The sequence below is a fragment of the Paramormyrops kingsleyae genome, chromosome 25 (genome assembly GCF_048594095.1).
Source record: "Paramormyrops kingsleyae isolate MSU_618 chromosome 25, PKINGS_0.4, whole genome shotgun sequence".
NCBI lineage: Eukaryota > Metazoa > Chordata > Actinopteri > Osteoglossiformes > Mormyridae > Paramormyrops > Paramormyrops kingsleyae.
In genome coordinates, this window is record NC_132821.1 from 12,856,872 (window position 1) to 12,883,021 (window position 26,150).

At 46.9% G+C, this 26,150-nt stretch overlaps 1 long non-coding RNA gene across 1 annotated transcript; it reads right to left on the reverse strand.

The window, feature by feature from the left end:
- Positions 1-5,416: 5,416 nt before the first annotated feature.
- On the reverse strand, positions 5,417-26,150 carry LOC111846634 (uncharacterized). Its single transcript, XR_011985510.1, has 4 exons — positions 25,893-26,150; positions 6,815-6,916; positions 6,237-6,332; positions 5,417-5,467 (listed from the first exon to the last, which is right to left on the reverse strand). It is a non-coding gene; the product is annotated as an uncharacterized lncRNA (long non-coding RNA).

Consider the following 26,150-nt stretch of genomic DNA (forward strand, 5'->3'; position numbering starts at 1 on the left):
GTTCAGTTCTATGTGCCCCTGCTTGTGTTTCTACCTGTCTGTTATTCCCCTAGTGTAGATGCTGTTTCCTTCTTTGTCAGTCTTAGTTTTCCCATCCCAGTTCCCTGAGTTAATTAGTTCCACCTGTTTCCTGTTCTTGTGCCTGCCCTTGTGTGTTTTCCTTATTGCTCGTTGTCCTGCACCTTCCTCAATTGGTTAATTGCTTGTCTCACTCCTGCTGCCTCGTTTCTCTGTTCAGTGTTCCTATTTAAGTTCCTGCCTGTGTTTAGTTCACTAGTGGTTCATTGTCTATGTCTAGGTTGTTTGTGATTGTGTGTTAGTTAATTTGTATTGTTTGTGTTTCATGGTTTGTTTCTGAGATTCCCCGTATTAGTTGTGTAGTTAGGTTTTGTTATTTAATTTTGCTAATTAATCCCTTTTTAGTTTTTGACCCCTCGTGGTCCTTTTGGTTTCTTTGTGTTTGTAGTTTTTTCTGTCTTTTGTAATAAACCCTTTTTGTTCTTGGAGCCGCAAGTGGGTCGTCCGCCCTTTTTTGCGCACGATGCCTCGTTCCCGTGCCCGAGCCGCCCGGATCCCTGACATAGTTGTCAGGTACCCTTCTGTCCTATGTTTGGATCCCACCTCCTGTTTTTGTATTTTGCTCCCTAGTGTTTCATTTGAGTTTCTTTAGTTCTTGTGTCTGATTTTGTAGTTGGTTTTGGTTTTGTTCCTTGTGCCCCTGCTTGTGTCTTTACCTGTTAAATTCCCTAGTGTTGGTTTCTGTTTCCTTGATTAATTCTTAGTTTCCCTGTTTTTGTTCCTTTGAGTTTTAGTTTCACCTGTGCCTTGTTTTCCTGGTCTCTGTTAATTAGTCTCACCTGTCCTGTGTTAGTCTTATTACCCAGTTTTGGTTTCTGTATTTAAGTCCCTGCTTCTGTTCTGTTCTCTAGTGGTTCATTGTCTATGATGTGTTCTGGTGTTGATTGATTGTGTTGTTGTGTGTGCTGTTCTTTGATGGTTCCGCTATTTTCAGTGTTTTGATGTGTATTTGGTTTTGTGTTTTAGTCTAAGTTTATTCCCTTTAGAGTTTGACCCCCTGTGGTCCTTTTGGTTTCTTTGGTTTTGTAGTGTCTTCTGTTTTAGTTAATAATAAACCCCTTCTGTCTTGAGCTGCAAGTGGGTCGTCCGCCATCCTTTCCGTGCCTGCACCATGCCGCGCTCCCGTGCCCGAGCCGCCTGCATTCATGAGAGAATGAACCACTCCAAAGGATGATCCCCAGGCTCCACAACACCCCTCATGCTGGGATATGTCTCCCTAGCACCAGCTACTGGCCCTGCAGTGCTCCAGTTGGAGCACTCACCCCCTGGGCCTGTTCCTGTTCCTGACGCACCCTGGCTTGGCAACGTCTGTTCCCAGAGTGCCTACTTTGGCACCCGCCTGGCTTTTAAATGTTCCAGGTCTCCTGTGGATGCCATCCCACGAGTCCACAAGTTGCCTAGAAAGGGGAGGAAAACCCCTGCAGTTGAAGCAGTGGAGCCTCTGCCTTTAGAGGTTCCAGTTCTCCCCCGCCTGCCTCCAGGTGTTCTGGTTACGACGCCTGTTGAGGGGGAGGATGGGCTGGAGACCCTCAGTCACCGGCTGATGGATTGGGCCAAGGGTCTCTTGTGTCCACTGTCCGAGCCCTGCCCAGGGGAAGCCGCCGCCGCTCTGTCCGAGCCCTGCCCAGGGGAAGCCGCAGCCAACCTTTTACTTTTTATATCAAATCCAATCTCCTCCCTGCCACCTGTGCTGTCATTGCTTAGTGAATTTACTTATTTTTCAGGACATAAGTTGAATTTGCACAAAAGTGAACTTTTTCTGCTAAATATTACAGCACTAACAACCGGTATGCACAACTTTCCTTTCAACATGTGGAAAATCAGTTTACATATCCTTGGTATTACGATTACAAAGAAGCATGAACACCTTTTTAAAGAACATTTTATTAGATTTGTTGAACCAAACAAAAAAGGACTTGGGACAATGGTCACCACTGTCCATGTCCCTGGTGGGCCGCATTAATGCCATTAAAATGAGTATCCTTCCTAAATTTTTATATCTTTTCCAGTCTGTACCTGTTTTTATTCCCAAATCTTACTTTGGTGCTTTAGATTCAATTATATCTTCTTATATTTGTAAAGGTAAGTATCCACGATTGAATAAGTACCTACTTCAAAGATCTAAGAGAGATGGTGGCATGGCTCTGCCTAATCCTCGTTTTTACTACTGGGCAGCAAACATACGATCTGTCATTTTCTGGTCATATTTTCATAACCAACCTAAACGGCCTGCCAGGGTGGAAATGGAGATAAAGTCTGTAAAAAAATCTCTCTATCTCTGCACTCCTTGGATCTGCACTCCCCATCTCCTCAAATGAATCAATCAACAATTCAGTTATTAGGCATACCTTGAGAGTTTGGGCTCAGTTCAGAAAGCACAGTGGTCTTCTGGGCTTTTCTCTTTCCAGTCCTATCATCTCTAACCATCTCTTCCAACGTTCTTTACATGATTCAGTGTTTCAGGAATGGTACAATAAGGGCATCAACCTCTGCAAAGATCTGTTTGTCGATCATAGGTTTGCATCGTTTGAACAGCTTTCTGAAAGGTTTAACCTGCCCAGTTCTCACACTTTCAGATACCTGCAAGTAAGACACTTCATTGGCTCTTTAATACCAAATTTCCCTGAGGTTCCTGCTGCAAATATTCTAGATAATCTCCTCTGTCTGTCCCCGTTGCGTAAAGGCCTAATATCCACTATTTATGGTGGACTGATGGGTTCGAGTTACACCCCTTTGTGTAAAATTAAAACTGCTTGGGAGGAGGATTTAAATTTGTCACTGTCGGATGATACTTGGAATTCAATTCTTAAACTTAACTCTACCTCCCTATGTGCCCGCCCCTCCTTGTTACAGTTTAAGGTTGTACACAGGGCTCATCTCTCTAAACTTAAACTCTCCCGTTTCTACCCAGACATTGATCCTTACTGTGATAAATGTAAAAGCGGGGAGGCGTCTCTTATTCATATGTACTGGACTTGTCCGAGTTTGGAAAAATTCTGGAGGGATATTTTCAAAACCTTGTCCTCCGTATTGAAATGCAACCTTGAACCAGACCCTCTGATCGCTCTTTTTGGTATCACTGGAGAGGGAGATAAGCGTCGAACTCCAGCTAAACAGCGTTTACTATCCTTTGCGACACTCCTGGCCAGGCGTTCTCTTTTATTCAAGTGGAAGGATGCCTCGTCACCCACTCACGCCCAGTGGCTCAGAGATATTATGTCCTGTCTGTCCCTGGAGAAGATTCATTACTCTACCCGTTATTCAGACTTGAAATTTCAACAGGTGTGGGGGCCCTTCCTTCGTTTTTTTAATATACATTTATAGTTTGATTCCCTTCTTATATGATTGCTTTGTCTGATTGTCTTCCTTCCCCTTTTTCCCTTTTTTTTTTCTCTCTTTTTTTTGCATGCAGAACCAAATACTTCCAGCTCCGTATTCTTCCTTCTTTTTTTTGTTTTTCTTTAGATGCCTGGCGTCTAGTCTTTCCTATGCATGTTAACACTGGCTTGGAGTCAGGGAAGGGTGGGGTGGGTGCCATTGGGTTTACAAGGGGGTTATAAAACCCATATTGAAACATTACATACTTACCCTGTTATATCCCTGTTTAAAATCAATAAAAAAATTGAGAAGAAAAAAAGTAGCTCACCAACTTGCCTGGAATTGAGCCATAAGCATTTTCCAGGTTGAGCCACAGGACTGACAGATTCCCTTTGTTCTCCCTGCCTCCCTGATCAGCTGTGTCACTGTTAATGATGCGCAGATCGACTCATCCACCGACCACGCACCCAAATGAAGTATTTTCCCCGATTTATAGACCAGCATCCGATCACACATTACCAGTATTTCTCAGTGGGTTACATGTAAGCGTGATGAACAATAAATAAACATTAGCTTAACGTAAAAGTTCTTCTTTTGTGGTAAAATAAAAATGGCAACAGGTATTTCCACAACAGCTTCAACACAGACTAACATCTTTACTCCCGTCAGACTATAATTCTGCATGTCACTGTATCTTCCCAAATACAGACCATTAAGAATACTAATACCATGTTGCATATGACATTCCCAACACTTGACTCATCATGGTAACTATTTCACTAAATCACTCCCACACATAAGTTCCTTTTTATTTGTTTTTAATTCTCCTTATTTGATTTTCACTCTGATCTTTTTTCCCTCCATTGCTGTTTAAGACAAATGGACCCACAATGAGAGTCTAGTCTGCTAATTCATACCTGACGTAAAATGAAGCTTAAAATACATTCACATTTAAGAGAATGTAATGAATATTTTCCTCATTTATGATATATATCACCCATGTGCAGACCTTCTGCTATTAATCAGAACAGTAATTTTTATGAATCTGCCTACCGCGGTGCCCCCCCCCCCCCTACCGCGGTGCCCCCTTTCTGGACTGATGTATCAATGTAACTGAACTTCACAAGAAAGGTGCACAGCTGCTTACAAACAGCACTGAAGATGATCTTTGCTTCAACACTCAACAGAGAGATTAGGTGGAACTGGTCTATTCACCTCGAGTTCTTCTCCTTTGACATCCAAAACCTTTTGGCAACTCTCCACTGGTCTGGAATACTGGGCCTTCTCCAGACAACTCGGAGGAGCTTCGACAAGTGCAGAAAGACTTTAGGGCACTTCCTGTTCACTTTGCATGGATGCCACTCGGGCCTGGAGCTGAGCTTGTTCATTCTCTCGTGATTACCTTCGAAACCTCTTTCAGCTGCAGGTCTGACATGTCAAACTGCACAGCTGCCTCGGTTGGCTGTATCAGTGTGCTGCACTCCCCCAAGTCCTGATCTCTTGCTGGGTTGCTATACATCTGCTTCAGGTGCTGGTCCATCTCCTCCAGTGAACAGGCCAGCTTGCTGCTATGCTTCTGCCCTAACAGTTCCTTCATGAAGAGCTTGGTGATGAATGCAGTGCTCTCTGGCTCTTTCACGGCGCCGTCTCCAATGCCACTCTGCCCCATGGAGGACCCTGATCTTCTTATGTAGGATGTACATCAGCTGAGCCAAGCCACTGCGCTCCTCTTCTTTTGTCTGTTTGTATTGGGACCTGAGGGTTTCCATCTCCTCCCTGATACTATGGATCTTCACTGCTCTTTGGTTCTTCACATATGATCCTTTGGAAGCTCCCGGATGCTCCTCTCCAAACCGCTCTGACACAATGCTGACAATGATCACTGTCTTTATCTACATATTTTTCTCAAACAGTGACAACCTCCTTTAATATGAAGTGTAGGAAACAGGATAGGAAACATGGAAATATGTAAACATACCTGTGAATAATTTCCGATATGGAGCCATATTAAAGAGCACCAGGATATACAGCAGACTGATGACAGGACAAGTAACAGCCTCTTCTGTGGATCCTGGGAAACAGTTAACATTAAGTTTTATTTATTTAGCAGAGGCAAGCTGGGTCAGAAAATACCGGGAGCAATTGGCGGTTAAGGTCCTTGCTGAGAGCCCCATGTATAAAATCACTCTGTTGAGTCAGAGATTTGAACCAGCGACCCTCCAAACACAAGGGAAATGAACCCCCCCGAAATGTCACTGATAAAACTGTAGGAATCCTTTCCTCTTACAGTATTTATGTGAGCAGCCATAGAATTGTTCCTCAGTTCTGACTGCAGCACTAGGATCCCCATTTTTCCTGTTTAAAATTTCTTAGCTTCTCATAACTTCCTTCCTTTTACTCTGGTGAACTTTACATTGGATTTCATGTTACCTGTCACTTCATTACTGACTGCTAACATCTAAAATTCTATAATTAGTCATCAGAGGGTACTGCCTCTGCTGTTTTAAAATATATCTTTATTTCATGACCTGCCTGGGGGGTATTCCATGAGGTGCTCATTCTGAGCAAACACAAAATAATTGTCAATAAAATAATCTTTTAGGGAATACATATCAAACTAGAAATGAGTTAATTTATGAAGGAAACTTATTCACTTTCAAAGTGAATCACCACAGTATACATTGCAAATACTAAGTATCAGCCTCAAATTACAGTCACTAATTCATATAATTAATCCCCAGCAGGTTGCTGTTTATGCTGCTGCTGTTTATTTCTTACTGCCTGCACAACAAAAACTATCTCTTTGTAAAGCTTCTTTAAACTATATTCAAAGGGCTCACCTTCAGTTACACCCCACAGGATGAATGCTGCGGAAACCATGATTGGTGGAACTGTGACATGTGACCAGTGACTCAACAGAGCCTGTTTGCTTTTATCTATAGACAGAAAGTAGAACCAAATTTAACCACATGCTCTGTAACATTAGTTGATGATTCATGCAAAGTTTAATGATCTACAGCCATCCTCAGATGGTCATTCTGCTGCATGTTCACCTAGAGACACTCAGTACAGACTGTCAGTCTCACTAGATGCAGCTCCTGCATTATTTTAGTATAATTTCAATGAGGACATCAGCTTTGGTTCGTTGTTTTAGTTTGCAGGGGTTTACAGTGATAAAATTTTCTGAAATACATCATATTCACACATACTGTATGTGTTTGTTACCAGAGACACAGGATCAAAGTATGTTAACTACATCACAGTTAAGCCCTGCAATGGACAGGCACCCTGTGTAGATACAGTCCTGCCTGATGCCCCATGTCTGCTGAGATGCCCTCTACAGGATAAGTGGATTCATACATGGATCCACTGAAGTCATCAAAATTACTAGAAATGACAGAGCAGATGCTACACTTACCTCCCCTTATTAAATGGCTGACAGATAAAGCACCAGTAAGTAAGACTACAGGTGTGACAGCGATGCACAGCCCCAGAATCAGCCAATGCAGGGATGAATAACCTAAAATATTCAGAATTACATTCCATTAGTCATTTTCTAAAATAGGCTGTTTGTAATGCTGCAGCATAATCAACACGTCCACATAGGGTTGCCAACCATCCCGAATTGTCCGGGACATCCTGAAATATGGGTGATTTTGATTTGTCCCTTCAGGGGCAGCTCCAGTCCCATATTCCAATCACAGCCTCGTCAGCCAATAATAGACTACTGTAAGCATAGCAAAACTCATGCAAACGTTGCACTGTGAAATGTGTAGAATTATAGTATGAAACCTTGCGATTTCCATTATTGTTGGTCAGCTGCTCTGCGTGCGCACCTGCAAGAAAGTGTAGGATCACGCAGGCCCCACAGCCAGTATTTTATGGCCGCTGAGGGAGTGAGTCGGCCATGCCAAGATCTCCCTCCGTACCTCTTTGACCCAGGGCCCCTCTCCAGGAAGCCGAAGCCCGCATTCCAATGTTTATGGCCCTCAAACGGAGGACCCAGATAGTGGAAAGGGGGGGAGATCCTGCATCTCTCTGGAGTGGGACAAAGCTAAAATCATATGCCATCTATTGTGTATTTGATTGTGTGTTATCCTCACTATTATTTGGCATCATTACTGTAAACTTGGTGGATGTGTATGTGTCAGTCACAATTGTCTTTTATTTTTCTTATGAATGTCCCATTGTATCTTTGCCACTTGGACAATTATATACATATATATATATATATTAATATGCACAGATAGGTAAACACTGGGGTTATCCAACCACGTGCTCACACCTCTCTCAGAGAATAGGGGAAATGAGTTTAAGTGGTGTAACCAAGTAGGTAGAAATGTTTGAGCACATAGTTATTTAGTTAATAGAACTAAGGAAGGCCCCCACCCCTCACCAAAAGGGGGGGGGAAGGGGTAGAAATGCGGTTGCTTATCTTTGCCTTACAGTCGTAAATCAGAGATTCGCGCTCTTTTCCTGCCTCCCTTTGTCTGAAAGAGACTATGCAATGTATGTTAAAACTTGTGTACTGAACCCCTTTTAATAGCCCAATTTGCTACATTTTATAATTTTGCAATGTATAATCAACACTGTTCTTTTACTGAAGTAAAGAAAGTTACCCAAGCCATCCTTAATTAGGACACACTGTATGCAATGGGGTACAGCTTCAGTAAAATATACCTGAACTTGTCACAGCTGTGAGGTATGCCACCTAGCCATGTATTCTGTACATTGATGGCAATAATAAGCATGCACCTCATAAGAGGAATTATAAATTAATCAATGAAAATTAGCAAAGGTTTGGATCAAAGGTGGAATATCATGTTTGGTATCAATGTCATCCTAAATTATGTCCGAATGTGAATCCGGGGACGGATTATTACACAATTGAACCTATCCAAAGCTAAATTACTTAATTAAAATCAGCACAAAAGTTGGCCAAAGACCACCATAAATCTATGGGGACATTCGGGGAGCCTGCAACCGGCCCCTCGGATCCAGGTACCAATTCTCATTGGGTATGAGTTGGACCCTGGGTCATGAATATTCATGGGACCCATGGGGCATAAAAACCTCACACCCAGAGAATCAGGAGGAGGAGGAGGAAAAAATCATCATCGAAAAACGTCATCGAAAAAGGAGAAGAAAACGTAAAGCCTCCAATCCAAGACTGCGGGAGAAACTACGCGCGGAGAAGATTAAATCTACCATCGAAACTACGAAGCCTCTTCGCCGCGAGTTTCAACAAAAGACAAAGCTGATCCCCGCTGCAATCACGTAAACTCACCGACAACTCTCTAATAGGCAACTAGTACCGGCTGATCTACGCCGAAATCTGGGTTGCCTGTTTAGATCCTAGGCTTGCCGTTGCAGAACAGTATTTAATCAAAGCTTATCACTGTTTCCTACTGTAAATCCATTTTCCGTAATTCCGTTATTGTGTTTGTATGTATTAGGTTATGTGTAATGTTTGTCCTGTTTTAGTGTAGTATTAGAATAAACGCATGCTGTTCACATTTTAAATCTCCCTCTCTGTGCTTACAATAAGTCACTTTATTGGTCTGAATCCCGTTACTGAGCTTTGAAGTCCCACTCGCGTCCTCAAGTATCGCGAGACTCTCTCTTTGGCCAAGAGCTGAGTCGCTAGGTTACAGAAAGAAGCTAACCCGGTGGACGGGCAGCTATCTTAGACTGAGTAGTGATACCAACGAATGAATTCCATTCACATTCTGGACTTAAATCATCCAGATCTTTACCAAGTGGGACTAATATAAAGACTGTGATATCGGAACAACAACTCAAACCTAATATTCCCTATTTAATTGTGTATGAATTAATAATTAATTAATTCATAATCAATTCCCCTGAACATTGGTGGGAAACCATCCCCATTTGAGCTGTTCAATTCCTACATAATTGGTGGAGAATGCGGGCACCGATTTAAACTTATTGTGAGCACAAAATTTAAACTTTTTACAAGCAAACAGTCGAATAGGCATTACTGTTAACCCCTTGGGACCGGCGATCCCGCCGGCGGGATCTGACAGAAATTTCGCAAAACCATTTAAATAACTCCGCGAGTTTTTGTCATATACACATTTAAAAAATACTCTCAGAAACCTTAGACGGTCTACTTTTCAAATATATATAGGTAGAAACTAAATATATTTTTACAGCTTCGTGATACGAATTGAAAGAACAAGAGTGACTGACTTAAGCGTCTGCGTCTCGAAGCGGCTCTGATCGCCCACCCACTTGCAAATCGCGCTATTCGCATGATAATAACATGATAATCCGACAGTTAGTATTGGGTAAAGAAATATGTGAATACGCCCATTGTGACCGAAATAAACAAGAGCACATGTCTGGGTAGTGTTTACACTGATCGGCTACAATATAGCACACGGATACGTCTCTGCCGCTGAAGCTTTGCGCCAGTGTTGCCACTTTCAGCAGCGAAGCTCATACCTGTGTTCATAGCTCAGTGGGCTAAGCCTGTGTGCCTGAAATCACGTGGTCGCCGATTCAAACGCAGCGTATTTAGAACGTGAATAGCGATCTTCCGCTGAGAGCGCTCCCAAACGCTCCCGACGCAAGTAAAACCAAGAAAGGTGACACGATTTGCTTTTTTGCCTATTTAACCTAATTTTAAAAACTTTAATACTTCTGACAATGGAAGTTTTGAAAAGAAGACAGATAACGGATTTAGTCAGTGTTTTTTTCATGATTTTACATAATGATTTCAGCGAGATATAAACTGAAATACACGAGAAAGATACGCGGTCGATGATGCCCTCGTCCCCAGAGCGTCAATAATAGTCACTGCATCATATTTATCGCTTTCTATATTTATATAGTCACAGTTTTTCATTTTTCATTCCATCTATCAATAAACTGTGAAAGGGATTTTATTGTTGCTACTTTTCTTGCGTTTCAAACTGCCTTTCCAAAGTGATGGGTGTGGGGTGCAGTGACATTCCAGACTGATGGGCCATTGACAGTATGCAAACTACTACAGGTGTGAGGACACCTATCTCATCAATATTCATTGTGAAGACCACTGACTTTGAGAAAAAGAGTGTCACTCCAAAGTTCTAACACTTTAGTAATCAAACCATATAAAATTTCTGAATGTCACTTTCACCTATGTGTAGCCAACCCCTGTGTCTATAAGCTTCAGAGCTCAAAAGTCTTACCTAGAAATGTCTATAATGTGATTTTTTACAATTTCTCAGCATGTCTGAAAATAGGTTTTTGAAAAGTATATGTTTAAAGTTGATTTTAACAAAAAATAGAATAATAACATTCTAAGAGGTCTCAGATTATTGGTGCTGAGTTTGTGCTGAATAAAAGCAAATGTATCACTTTGGGATAAATGTTTTTTAGATAGGTGAAATATTTTAAAATGTCAAGGCATGTCAGACTACCTCGAAAGTGGAAAAAAGGCCTCAGGGCCCAGGGGGTTAACGGATTGCATTGGTTGACGATTGAGCGAACCGCAGTCAAAGGCATCAGAACGGAACTACGCGGGTTCCCTACTGTGCCTCACTAGTAATAGATTGTTTAAATTTTGCGTTTTATTTAAGCATTTTATTTTAGGTTTCGTTTTCTTAACTGCAGTAAACGCTTATCCTATATCTGACGAGATTCTCAGGTATAGTGCGTTGTTTCCAGGATAGATTCGGACGAGGTTCTCCGTCTCTAACATCCTGCCAGAGATCTCTAAATTAGCCAACAGGAATTCCCGTTACGAGTTTCTAACCTGAATTCTGTTGTGCTAAGACTCCCTGAGTTAAGACCGATAGCGTAGCTAACTATCCTCTTACTCACACGTTTGTGCCTGCTTTAGAGAAGAGCAAGCTTAACGCCACCACGGGCAAATAGCCGGAGGGTGTGTGTGTTATTTAACGGGAGTCTGGTGCAGAAAACCCGCCGTGGTATAAGCACCATTCGCGACGTGACGCGACAGCACACTCGCTGCTTGGATCCGTCGCCAAAAGGCAAGCGCCGCCTTGCTGTCGTAGTAAGGTTCAGAGGTCTTAAGCCGCGCACCGCGCAGACCATAGTGTGCTTGCATTAAAGGTCGATTTTCTAGCATTGGCAAACCAGCATTGTCTAGCGATCGCCTCGATTACGAGTGCCGTCCACGAACGCCACCGTAATCACATCTGGGTCGGATAAGGCCGCAGGCCTGCCCCGACGCCACTGCAGGGGTCACAAACGCCTCCCACCGAGGGAGTAAAACCCCATAGAGCCTCTAGTGGGCCGGCCTGGAAGTACCACGCCATTTTGGATTGCGCCTCTAGGCGTCAACCATAGAAGTACAACGCCATTTTGGATCGCGCCTCTAGGGGTCAACCATAGGAGTGCTACGCCATTTAAATTGCGCCTCTAGTGGTCAGCTCCGAAAACACTGAATTGGATCCAACGGCATTGTACTCTGAGCAGAGGTCAACCATAGGACTACTTTTATGTAACTTTGTAGCATCTAATTAGTTAATTGTTACACAATCAACTTGTGTTTATGATAAATTAATTAGAATCTCATTTGATTTAATTTGACTTTTCCTTTCCCTGTTTCATTTTAATTTGGGCTTTTGACATTTTATGATTTTAATTACTCCCTTCCCCAACACAAGGACTTATGCAAGGGTTTGAATTAACTACATAAAATCAATAATAATAAATCAGTTACTTGCCCAACCAAATCAGGCAGCGGTTGGGGTTCTGAGTGTGATCAGTCAAGCTTTTCCGGTACTGGGTGTTTACCATCCGCTCTAATTGGTGGAGCTTGTCCGAGTTGCTGCTGTCACTGCTTGCGATCTTACAGTTTGTCAGAACTGAAAGGGAAGTTCTCAGCAATTGGATGCCCAAAAGCGCGCCAGCTGGGCTGCACCCACTGACTCATTAAGGGCAAGGTTGGCAGGTATCTCGGGAGGTCATTACAAGTTTGAGCAGGACCTCGTCTAGGGCAAAGTTCAGGAGAACAGCCCTAGCTTGGACTCTCAATCGGTTGGGTGACACCCGAGTGCCGTTGCGCCGTCTCTTGTTCGAGTCAGGGCCAGGCAGTGCGCCCAATAAGCTGAGCCCCACCTGGGTTGTCTCAGTTGTGCGTACAGAACACGCCCTTTCCAAGTTGACATTGCTGGGGATCGGGGGAGTGGGAGCCGGGCTCGGGCCTGCTTGGCTAAGATTGAGCTGTGGGACGTGCCTGGTCCGGGAGAGACACCTGACAGCATTCAAACCCCTCCACTCCAGTAAATAGCTTAACACCGCGACACACCGCATAAAGGCAAGCAGAACAGAACCTGCCAATTTTCCCTCTTCTGGTTAAATCTGATCTGCAACAGCAAGCCAGGTTTTGAACGCGGTCCCACTGCTATTGCTGCTGGAAATTCTCCTTGTTCCCCCAACTTCCCTTCTTTCTCTTGACAGCCCATCAGTAGTCACACACACGGCCGGTGGACTCCCTCCAGACTTAGCTGTCGTTTCTTCTTCCTACCACAGACGCTCACAGGGAACAACTTTTCTTTATTTATTTTGTCTGGGTAACCAGTTTCGTGGTTCAATACACCCGCCCTGTTACCCATTGACCGGCCCTAGTCCTATTTGTTTTTTTTACTTTCTTTGATTTGTCGCCTCAGTTTCAGGTAGCAGGCCACCCGCCTAGCCCATACCCGTCTGAGAGCAACAGACCTCTAGTGTCACCCTTCAGTTAATCAAGTCACTATGGCCCACAGAGAAAGCCCCCTGGACCAGTGGAAAGCCTTAGGCACCTGGCTGGACGTCATGACTGGTGATTTCCTGCCCGGTCACACGGAGCTCATACAGGAAAAAGGCATGGACCAGATTGATGAGGACATTGCTGAACTCATGGCCACGCCCCCTACTCAGAAGCCCGGGAGCAAAGAGCTAACCAAAGTACTCGGCTCCCTAGCACACAAGCTTCTAGCCAGGCTGATGATGGGTGAAGAAGAAACATCCCGCCTCCAGGAACAGGTGCAAATCCTCGAGCAACGGGATGGAGACACCCGAAGACTACTGGCCGAGAGTCATCAAGATGCTATCCAAGCACAAGATCGCATCGAGAAGTTGGAGCAAGAACTCCAGCAAAAGAGGACCCCATCCCCAGAGGGGGAGGAGACCATAGAAGATGACACACATAAACTCACTGAAGAGCTTCAACAGGCCCTGGAAGAGCTCCGAGTTCAGGCTGATCAACGAGAACAGAAAGCCAGAGCCACCCGAGAGGACCTCACGGCCAAACTCAACCAGGTTGAAACCCTGTTGGATAGAGCCCACAAAGAGCTCCAGGAAAGGAACAACCGAATCCAATCCCTGGAGGACCATCGGGGAGAAGCCCAAAGGCAAGTCCGCGAGCTCAGGCACCAGGTGACGGACCTCCTAGAACAGCTCAGTGACGCTAAGAGGAAGCACCAGGCTGATGCTACGGAACTTGACCAGTTGAGCCAAGAACTCGAATGGGCGCGCGCAACGAAGGCAGAATATGAAACGCCGTACAACCCAGCAAGAGCACCAGGGTCCCCTCCTGCCACACTACCGCCCCCAAGGCAGTTGTATCCGGCTCCCGTAACTACTCACAGGGGGGAATCTCCACCCCACCTATCCAGCAACTTCAAGGAACCAAGCGCCTGGAGGGCCCATTTCAAGGGAGACTCCCCAGACGGCACGAGCCTACCAAGACCAGTCCCTCACTACCACAGACTCACCACCAAAGAGCTGGATAAGGTAGCCCGGAACGTGAACAAGTTCACCCCTGACCCTACGGGCGGCCACGACATACATGCCTACTTACAAGATGTTGACTTCCACCTCCAAAGGCTGGACAATGTGACCCATGAAGATAGACTCTACCTCATCAGGATCACCTCCAGCCTAGAGGTCCGCAGCTTCTTGGATCGACAGCCAGATCAAGTCAAGATGGACCCCAAGCTGCTACATGAAGCACTGATTCGAGAATTCTCTGATCCAGAGTCAGAACAAGGTCTTACTACGGCACTCGACGTCAGACAGAGTAGACAGGAAACGTCCCAAGTCTACTACAACCGCTTACGGCGAGCCTACTTCGGGTCCAAAAATGAGCCAGGCATGGAAGAAGATGTAAACTTCAAGATTCTCTTCCTCCGGAATCTCCATCCCACCGTGAATCATCACATCGGGCTCATGGCGTGCCCCCACACCATGACCAGCCAGCGGCTGCGAGACTTGGCAATCAAGGCCTATAACAAGCAACGAGCAGCAACAACAGAGAAACCACCCAAGGCTACCACAGTGCTGAACCTGGTGACGCAAGACCCCAGCCTACCCTTAGAAGGTGGCCACTCTCAACCCCCTGCTCCAACCCGTAACCATGGTTGGAAGGTCACGGGCCCCAGAGAGCGATACCCCAGCTCACGCCCTCAGCAGGCAAAGACCCAGCCAGGTCAGTGGGAGAAACAGCGCCACCATAACAAGGGCAAGCCACAAGCACGGGATTCATGGAACAAGACGGAAGACCGGCGTCCTAACTCCGGCTCTCCCCCGAGACCGCGAAGAACCCTACCACGGAACCAGTCCGATGGAACAAGGGATTTGGAACGGGATGCAAAGCCGGAACCATCCAAGAAAGAGGAGGAGTCCGCCCTGCTTCAAATGCTGCGCGACTTCTTCGAACGGAATCCTCCCAAGAGTCCCAGGAATTTTCGAGAGAAAGATCCCAAGTGACTAGGACGAGAGGGCCAGCCGTCAGCTGAACCCGCACCTGACCATACCCGTGAATTGCCCTGGCCTTCAACCCCAGGCAACGTTCGAACCCCACCGGTCATTCCTATCATAACCAGGGAAGAAGCCCTGGCTCCAATAGAAAAACCTGCGGACTCACACCTCGTTGTCACAATTGATGTTGCTGCCCCCACCACAGAACCCGACCAGGGAGATGAGCCCTCGCCTGTGCCTGACAGCGTTGTTCTTGTGGTGTGTCGTGATTCGGAACACCAACCCGACGATGGCAACACCTCGCCAATCTCCGTCCAGGCCCCTGCACCACGATTCCTGGGGGACTTGGTGGAAAGGGGGGTTGCCAAGAAGCTGTATCTATCCCTCACCCTAGAGGATGTGATCACCTTGGAGGCCCTCATCGACACGGCAGCAGACATCACGCTCATGTCTACCAGCCTCTTCCTACAGGTGCAACACCTAGCGGCTTGGGAGAACAAAACCCTCCAGCCCAAGAAGTGCTCCCTGGATGTGCAGGCTTATTCACCAATAGGCACCAGGATCGAACACGTGATGCCACTCAACTTGTCCATTGGTCCAATGAACGTGATGCACCCCATATACATTTCCCAACTCGAATCCATCCCTCTTCTCATTGGAAAAGACCTCCTGAACCGGTTTGAGCCACTGCTGGACCTGCAGCGCTTAAAAATCTGGGCTCAGGTCCGAGAACCACTGCCCTTACCGGCATCCAACACCGTCATGGGAGAATGCCAAACCCTGGCTGTCTCCCCAGACTTCACTCCGCACCAAGGAAAAGACTCCCCTCCAGATCAGCGTCTCAACGCAGGAGACCCATACCAGCGACATGACTCCTTCCTGTGCAGCCTGGATCCTACGCCGGGACCCTATCGTCCCAAGGTCAGGGACGGCATTCGGCTCCAAGGCATGGAAGTCATGGACGTGGTGATGACTTTGGGGGTGGAAAAATCCGCTATTAGCCAGAAACTGTACGAGGAACTAAGGCAAAGAGACGTTCCCGTGCCACATGCCAGTAAAGCCTCGAGGTTCCCGCTGAGCACGGACCCGGAGTCCACTGTCTCAGCCACAGGCATCTGTGCCCTGGACCTCGTCTGGAACCAGCGATCTCTGAGGCATTACTTCACGGTCATCCCAAGTCTTCCACACTCGGTCCACATTGGTGCGGATCTACTGGTCAGAATGGCCATCCAAGTGGACACAATCAACAACGTCCTTTGGACCTCCCTACGGGGACAAATGCACCAATCCGAGGTGAACCTTGACAACCTCTGTTCAGGACAGACCATTCCGGAAGCATGCGCAATGGTCACCGAACGAACTGTGACACTCCCCGCATACAGGAAAGGCATCTCGATGCGCCTGAACATGCAGAAAGGCCAAACGCTAGACCACTCCATGGCCTTTTTCCAGCCGTCCGCCCAAGCAACGGAATTGGGACTCACCCTGGAGGCCATGCCGCTCCTGGAGGTAACAGGTCGGACAGTGTATGTGCTCGTCAATAACTGCACGGCAGCCGACATCACTGTACCCAGGGCAACCAGGGTAGGATGGCTCATCAGCCAACAGTTCCATGATTTTGACCTAGCACTTCCGGTGATTGGTCAGATCCCCACTAACTTGCTGACAGCCCAGCTGGACAGAGATCGGCTGTTCACAGCACCGACCGGCGCCATTGCCATTACTTCCACCGTACCGGTGACGAAGGAGGCGGTATGTAGAGTTGAACTCACAGATGAGCAACATCTCACAATTTGTGCCATAACCACAGACTCAGAAGCGGTCAAACCCCCAAATCAGTCGATGCCGAAGTCCACAGAGGAAATCAGTGAACCCTACACTGGATTTGAGGCGGAAGTACGGCAAATCCTCAAAGACGCCGACGCTATTGACTGTGATGAAGATCGCCAAAAGCTTCGTCAAGTCATCTATAAGTATAAGGACTTCTTCGCCAAAGATTCTCTGGACTGTGGACTCACGGACATTCACATGGTCCGCATCCCCACTCGACCAGGAGCCCCGCCAACATTCGTGAAGCAGTACAAGATACCCATCGCTTCATACGAGCCTGTGCAGGACATCGTCGATGCCATGTTGGAAAAGGGGGTCATCCGACCATGCAACAGCACATACTCAGCCCCCATCTGGCCAGTTCTCAAACCGAATGGGAAATGGCGCCCCACCATCGACTACAGGAAACTGAACCAGCAAGTGCCTCTGTCCCGTTGGCCCATGACACAGCTGGAACAAGACCTCCCCAGAGTCGGTGGTGCCAGAATCTTCTCCACTATGGATGTGGCCTCAGGATTCTGGACCATCCCAGTGCACCCTGAAGACCAACATAAGCTGGCATTCACCTTTGCCAACAGACAATACACCTTCACCAGGTGCCCCTTTGGTTATGCCAACTCGCCGGCTGAGTTCAACATTTTCCTGAACAAGGCACTGCCTGACACAAGAGCTCGAGGAAACCTTGTCTATGTGGATGACATTCTGGTCCGAAGCACCACAATGGACGCTCATCTGCTTGAACTTGACCATGTTTTAGGACAACTGGCTACAGCAGGTGCTAAAATTGCCCTCCACAAAGGCCAGTGGTGCAAAACCAAGGTCAATTATGTTGGCCTGTTGGTGGGCCCAAACGGTGTTGAGCCCCAGTCCAGCCGCACCCAGGCCATCCAGAACATCAAGGCGCCCTCTAACCTGTCAGAATTGCGCAGTTTCCTAGGGGTGTGCAACTACTCCAGACAGTTTATCGAAAACTACGTGGACGTTGCCAGACCACTGACCACCCTTCTGAAGAAGGATATCCCATTTCAGTGGACCACAGAACAAGAAGAGGCCATGACAGAACTGAAACGGCTTTTGTGCTCAGCACCCTGCCTGGCTTACCCAAACCCGGACAAGGAGTTCCACTTGGAAGCAGGCTTCTCGAAGGACTGTCTGAGCGCAGGGTTGTATCAAGTCTATGACCAAGACAGGCGTGTGCCTATGCCAGCAAAACCCTTCTGGCACCAGAACGCAAGTATTCCGATTGTGAAAAGGCACTACTCTGCACCGTTTGGGCAATGACGCATTTCTCCAACTACATTGGGGGACAGAAGACCATCATTGAAACTAACCATCAACCTGTCACGTTCCTCAACAGCCAGCGCATCAGAGATGGGGTGGTCACTAATTCACGCATAGCCACCTGGCTGATGACACTCCAGGGCCATGACATCGACATCCGGTATGCCCAAACCCAAAAGCTACCCCTTGGGACAGGACTAGCTAGCTGCCAAAACTGCTCTCAGGATGAACCATTAGCAATCAGTGTCCCTGACCCACAGACGGTGATGGAGCCATCTCACCATCACTACTTTGATGAGAACGTCTGTAAGGACATGGCCACCGTTTATGTGGACGGGTGTGCTTTCAACCATCAAGGAAACCTGAAAGCCGGGGCAGGTCTGACATGGCTCCGAGACGATCCACTCCCACCACAGCAGTTCAAGCTGGGCCCCTGCACGTCACAGTATGCGGAACTAGCAGCGATTTTGATTGCCTTGGAATTGGCTGCCAAACAGGGCATAAAGGATTTGCTGATCTGCACGGACTCCAACTATGCACGACTCAGCTTCCTATGCCATCTCCCTCACTGGCAGCAGAATGGCTTCAAGACATCAGGTAACAAGCCAGTCAAACACCAGGAACTGCTGCAGACGTGTGACGCACTGATAACGTCGCACGACATGCACATTTATTGGAAAAAGGTCCGTGGTCACTCCAGACTCCCAGGCCTGGACAAGACCTACAATGACCAAACAGATGCGCTCGCCAAAGCTGGAGCGTTGAACGGAGACCCGTGGGAGTTTCAAGCCCCCCCACCCAACCCTGCTGTGCATGCCATCACTCGCCGCCAAGCTCCTGAGCTGGCCTTGGCTCCAGCATCTTCCTTCCTGGACCTCGGCCCTCAGCTTACTGACTCAGACGTTGTCTCCCTCCAGTCTGCTGATGCTGTGCTCAGCAAGATCTCCGATCACCTCCGCGACCCCGCCACCAACCCGATTTCGGCCACGGATCTCGACGCCTCCGCAGATCTCCGCGTCCTCATCCAACTCCTCGCCTTTCTGCGTCTGGTCAAGGGCGTACTTCTCTACGTCCCCGAGGATCACACTTCGCCAAGGCTCGTGGTCCCTCGGGACCAAAGGGGGGTGATGCTACTCTACGCCCATGACGCACCCTGCGCGGGACACCGCAATGCCAAAGCAACCTATCAAGCCCTCAATCAGGTAGCTTACTGGCCTAACATGCGGCAGGACGTGACAGAATACGTGAAAGGGTGTCTGGTTTGCTGCCAATTTCAGCCAGCAAACCCAAACCACAAGGCCCCTCTACAGCGCCGAGGAATCAACTTCCCGTGGTCAGATCTGCAGATCGACTGGGTAGGACCCCTGACGAGATCGACCCGGGGAAACAAGTATTTCCTGACTGTCACCTGCCAGTTCACCAAGTGGGTAGAATGCCTACCAGCACCCAATGACACAGCCCAGACAACGGCATACCTGCTCATGAACCATGTGTTCTCCAGATTTGGCCTCCCGCTGAAGGTCAACTCAGACCGAGGCACCCATTTCACTGCCGAAGTGATGAAGGACATCTGGAAACTTCTGGGCATCAAAGCACAGTTCCATATCAGCCACCACCCTATGGCATCCGGCCAAGTAGAACGGACCAACAGAACCGTAGTCGGTATGCTCAAGAAATACGTGGCATCAAATCAGAAGGACTGGGATGTAAAGCTACCGCTGGTACTCATGGCCATCAGGGCCACACCCCACAAGTCCACGGGAGTGTCACCCTTCGAACTAATGACAGGACGACAAATGACACTCCCTCTCCACCTCCTCTACCAAACAGGTGACCACAGCCTTGTCACAGCCTACACCACGCAGCAGTATCTGGACAGTCTGCACAAGCACCTAAGAGCTTCCTTCGCATTCGCCCAGCAGGAGTTGCAGAAGGCAGCAGAAGGCAGGAAAGCCTACTATGACCAGAAAACCTCACAGGAAGAACTCCAAGTGGGGGACAAAGTCTGGTACTACAACTTCGTGCAGCCGAGCAGTCGGAATTCCACACAACGACTCTCCAGGAAACTCCTGCCACGCTGGTCAGGACCGCATGAAATCGTGGACAAACTGTCCCCTGTAGCTTACCGTATTAAAATGAGCCGGGGCACTCCAGAAACATGCCTCAAGTGGGTTCACCGCAACCAAATCAGGCAACACCGAACCCAAGGAAGGCTGGGAAGACCCACTGATCATTCCCCAGTGGACCGTGGTCAGGATCAAGCCAGCCGTTCCAAATAAACCACAGCCAACCTTCAACCTTAAATATGTCCCCAAGCTCAAAACAAAACAAAAAAAAGGACAAGGAAACTCAGATGGGTAGACTAAGGTGGTGAGCCTGACTACTGGTATCTGAGTGACATTAAGTTTTCTTTTTAACTATTTATTTCATTTGGTTGTTGTTTTTGGTAAGGACCTGGGGTGGCTCACGCGTGCCCGGGAAATTACTGAAGAGGATACGGTTATGCATTTTTATTTGTCCCGTTTATTTGATTTCGGTCGTTCCCTGGCTGAGTGTTAGGGTTTTCAAACTCTCTCTGTCCCCTCTGCACCGGTGTGCACAATCCTCTCACTATCCTACCCTCTTTCACTACTCCTTAACCCTACTCCACAAGCTCAACCACCCGAGGCTCTGACCTAGCTCAGTGCCCCTCATAACACGACCTTTCATTGTCTACCCCCTGCCACTAGGAGGATGCTGACCCTGCTCCTGACGTTACTCTGGATGGGAAGAGCAAGGACCCAGTCTGAGACGGTTGTTCCTGGGCCTCCATCAGGCATCGTTTTGAGGGAACAACCGGGCCTATTGATTACCAACTGCCGTACCCACACGCAGAGGGTATTCGTCCGTCTCGACCCCTACGAGGTCTACCGAACCCATTACCCCAATGAAAAGCCCCAGGCTAGTTGGGCGGGTATCAAGTGGACTCAGGACGCCCTTCACCACGCTGCTGCGGACACTACCTATATGTTGCAGCAGTTACAAAAGATGACTGTGACCCAAGCCGAATTAAGCGGTTCCAATCCCCGCCCAAAGAGGTTCCTGGGGGCGCTGCTAGGGGCTGCCGCAGCTGTAGGCACCCTTTTTAATATTGGGTTTACCACAGTCAATGCCATAAATTTAGCCACCGTACGGCGTCACGTCAGCGAATTGCAGGACGAAATTCCCAAACTCCAAGAACAGATTCGCGCCCAGAAGGAGGCGTCCCAAGCTATCGGTAAAACCGTGCAGGGCACCATCGTTGTGGTAAACACTCATAGTGTCATCCTCAACCAGACAGTGAAGGCCGTAAACCAACTTTTTCACGTTCTTCAGAACGACTATGCGCACACGCAAGTCGTTTCGTTGTTGATGGGGGACATGCTTCGCGAGATAAGTTCCTCTTTGGATAGCTTGGCCATGGGTAGAATACCACCGTACCTGGTGCCCTTGAGCCTAGTGCAAGATATCCTGGCCGGGGCCACACGGGGAGCTGTACAGTCCATACAAGCCCATTTAGCTTATTCACTGGGAAGCGCTATACCATTATACGTTGATCCCATTCTCCGGGAAGTAGCATTCCTCGTGAACCTGCCCATTATAGACCCAAACAGCATCTACCGTCTAAAGGACGTCATCAATGTGGGTTTCTGGCGAGGAGACACTTATGTCCGGCTCCATACCCCAGACGTGGTAGCTTATCATGACAGCAACCCTGAACTCTATCTGGCCCCAAATCTCCGCATGTGTACCCAAACCAAGGATATCCACTACTTGTGCCCCAGCAAACCTTTTGTCCGAGATAACACGGAAGGTATTTGTGGACTCGAGCCGATGAGGACTGACTCCAGTTGCGCGGCCGAGGTTACACCACGATCTCAAGTGTTTGGAACCCAGGCTGAAATCGTGGGAAGTCAGTGGCTCATTAACACTCCCTCCAAGACAGCCATGCTTACATATGACCAACATGACACTGCCACCCGCATTACACTACCAAATCAAACGCTCTGGGCTAATGTACCTAAAGGGGCAATCCTCCATGTGGACGACTTAGCCCTATACCACCTGCCCACCGACACCTATGAAACAACGTTAGAAGTGTCCCCATTCTTCAAAGAATACTCCTTTGAGCTGGACCCTGCCTTAGAGCAACGCATCCAGTACGAGGGGACCCAAACCATAGACCTGAAGCCCCTCAACGATGCCCTGCAGGCTCTGACTCGACAACCGGTCGGATCAGCCCCGACCCTTGGCCAAACTTGGACTCCTGCAGACACTGTATTATGCATTGCTCTGGTCCTCGGCCAAGGGCTGACCCTCCTCCTGGCAGTCATCCTGTTCCGCCGTTACCGTGAGGTAAAAATTCAGTTTGACAAATGCGCCACCGCTTATCCCAGATTGTTCAGGAACAGGAAACGGCAAACCGAACCTCCAACTGAACAGGTTGGAGATCTCATCGAGGTAACTCCTCTGCCCCCCCGCAGGGATACTACCAATAGCGGGGACCCTTAGGCAACGCTCGAGAGCCGCAATCCCTGACCGCCATAAACCGGTGTTGTCCCCACTCACTCATGTCTCCAAAGCCTGATGCCAACGGTCGACTCCCTTCTACCATACTACCCAGGCTGTCAAAAGGATGGGAAGTTTCTGTGTCGTGTCTTGTGATGGTGATCCCTTTTAGCTCTTTGTCGCCTGAATGATGGCAGTGCCATAATCAGCCGAAAGGGGGGATATGTAGGATCACGCAGGCCCCACAGCCAGTATTTTATGGCCGCTGAGGGAGTGAGTCGGCCATGCCAAGATCTCCCTCCGTACCTCTTTGACCCAGGGCCCCTCTCCAGGAAGCCGAAGCCCGCATTCCAATGTTTATGGCCCTCAAACGGAGGACCCAGATAGTGGAAAGGGGGGGAGATCCTGCATCTCTCTGGAGTGGGACAAAGCTAAAATCATATGCCATCTATTGTGTATTTGATTGTGTGTTATCCTCACTATTATTTGGCATCATTACTGTAAACTTGGTGGATGTGTATGTGTCAGTCACAATTGTCTTTTATTTTTCTTATGAATGTCCCATTGTATCTTTGCCACTTGGACAATTATATACATATATATATATATATTAATATGCACAGATAGGTAAACACTGGGGTTATCCAACCACGTGCTCACACCTCTCTCAGAGAATAGGGGAAATGAGTTTAAGTGGTGTAACCAAGTAGGTAGAAATGTTTGAGCACATAGTTATTTAGTTAATAGAACTAAGGAAGGCCCCCACCCCTCACCAAAAGGGGGGGGGAAGGGGTAGAAATGCGGTTGCTTATCTTTGCCTTACAGTCGTAAATCAGAGATTCGCGCTCTTTTCCTGCCTCCCTTTGTCTGAAAGAGACTATGCAATGTATGTTAAAACTTGTGTACTGAACCCCTTTTAATAGCCCAATTTGCTACATTTTATAATTTTGCAATGTATAATCAACACTGTTCTTTTACTGAAGTAAAGAAAGTTACCCAAGCCATCCTTAATTAGGACACACTGTATGCAATGGGGTACAGCTTCAGTAAAATATACCTGAACTTGTCACAGCTGTGAGGTATGCCACCTAGCCATGTATTCTGTACATTGATGGCAATAATAAGCATGCACCTCATAAGAGGAATTATAAATTAATCAATGAAAATTAGCAAAGGTTTGGATCAAAGGTGGAATATCATGTTTGGTATCAATGTCATCCTAAATTATGTCCGAATGTGAATCCGGGGACGGATTATTACACAATTGAACCTATCCAAAGCTAAATTACTTAATTAAAATCAGCACAAAAGTTGGCCAAAGACCACCATAAATCTATGGGGACATTCGGGGAGCCTGCAACCGGCCCCTCGGATCCAGGTACCAATTCTCATTGGGTATGAGTTGGACCCTGGGTCATGAATATTCATGGGACCCATGGGGCATAAAAACCTCACACCCAGAGAATCAGGAGGAGGAGGAGGAAAAAATCATCATCGAAAAACGTCATCGAAAAAGGAGAAGAAAACGTAAAGCCTCCAATCCAAGACTGCGGGAGAAACTACGCGCGGAGAAGATTAAATCTACCATCGAAACTACGAAGCCTCTTCGGCGCGAGTTTCAACAAAAGACAAAGCTGATCCCCGCTGCAATCACGTAAACTCACCGACAACTCTCTAATAGGCAACTAGTACCGGCTGATCTACGCCGAAATCTGGGTTGCCTGTTTAGATCCTAGGCTTGCCGTTGCAGAACAGTATTTAATCAAAGCTTATCACTGTTTCCTACTGTAAATCCATTTTCCGTAATTCCGTTATTGTGTTTGTATGTATTAGGTTATGTGTAATGTTTGTCCTGTTTTAGTGTAGTATTAGAATAAACGCATGCTGTTCACATTTTAAATCTCCCTCTCTGTGCTTACAATAAGTCACTTTATTGGTCTGAATCCCGTTACTGAGCTTTGAAGTCCCACTCGCGTCCTCAAGTATCGCGAGACTCTCTCTTTGGCCAAGAGCTGAGTCGCTAGGTTACAGAAAGAAGCTAACCCGGTGGACGGGCAGCTATCTTAGACTGAGTAGTGATACCAACGAATGAATTCCATTCACATTCTGGACTTAAATCATCCAGATCTTTACCAAGTGGGACTAATATAAAGACTGTGATATCGGAACAACAACTCAAACCTAATATTCCCTATTTAATTGTGTATGAATTAATAATTAATTAATTCATAATCAATTCCCCTGAACATTGGTGGGAAACCATCCCCATTTGAGCTGTTCAATTCCTACAAAAGTGTCCCTCATTTGGGGTTGAGAAAGTTGGCAACCCTATGTCTACACCATTTAGTCTCACAAAGAGGAGCAGAAATTTATGATTAAAGTCCTGGGCCGGTATGCATAAAACTTCTCAGAGTAAAATTTCACTCTTAAATGCGTGACAATTCTCAGGGTAACATGATTTTGCTCCTACTCCCAGACTTAAGAATGAGTGGCATGCATAAACATTCTTAAGTGTTAAGACTTGGTCTCAGCTCTTTAATGATTTAAGAGAGCTGGAGAGGAATCCTAAGATTTTTTTAACTCTTAAGTCCAAGTGTAGGAAGTTTTATGCATACCGGCCCTGTTCTCCAGCCTGAAAACATACAGATTTAATATATGAGATTTTTCATATTCCCAATTACGATTTGGATATATTTATGCAACATCTCACAAGGTGCTGTTTAACTGTATTACCCAGTTGCACAATTTTATGTAGAATGAATAAAAATACTATGTTATGAATTTTTCCCAGCGACACTCTCAGGGTCACTGTAGTTCCTAAATGAATAATTAATTAATAATTAATAATAAAAGCATAATTACACATTACACTGCATCACTCTAAATAAAATACCTGTTATGATAGAGCTGAAAACTGCACTAAAGCTGAAACCTGAGACAAATATTAATTCTTTCTTTTACTGCATTTTATGTTTGGCATACAAAATTTCACCATTTCTACTGTTACACCGAGCAGATTAAGCCCTATGGCATTTCCATAAAGATCAGTCTGCAGTAAAACCACTGAGGCTCAGTGGAATTAAAATGTGATTTAATCACACAAAACTGTTGAGATGATAAAACCAGTCCTTCTAGTGACTCACCCAGTGCTGCTATCCTGGCAGTGGTACTGGCAGAATCAGTATCTGAGTGGACTTCACACCTGAACTTTCCTTTGTCTTCAGTCCTGACTTTCCTCAGTTTCATTGTGAAGTTTCCTTTGGGATTTTCCTCAGTGAAGAATTCAGCTCTTCCAGAGTATCTCCCATCCTGTGACTCTGGTCTGTTCTCTCCATCATCATACAGAAGCACCAAGATGTCACCGTCATCGTCTGTCTTTTTCCATTCCACTTGAAGCTCTG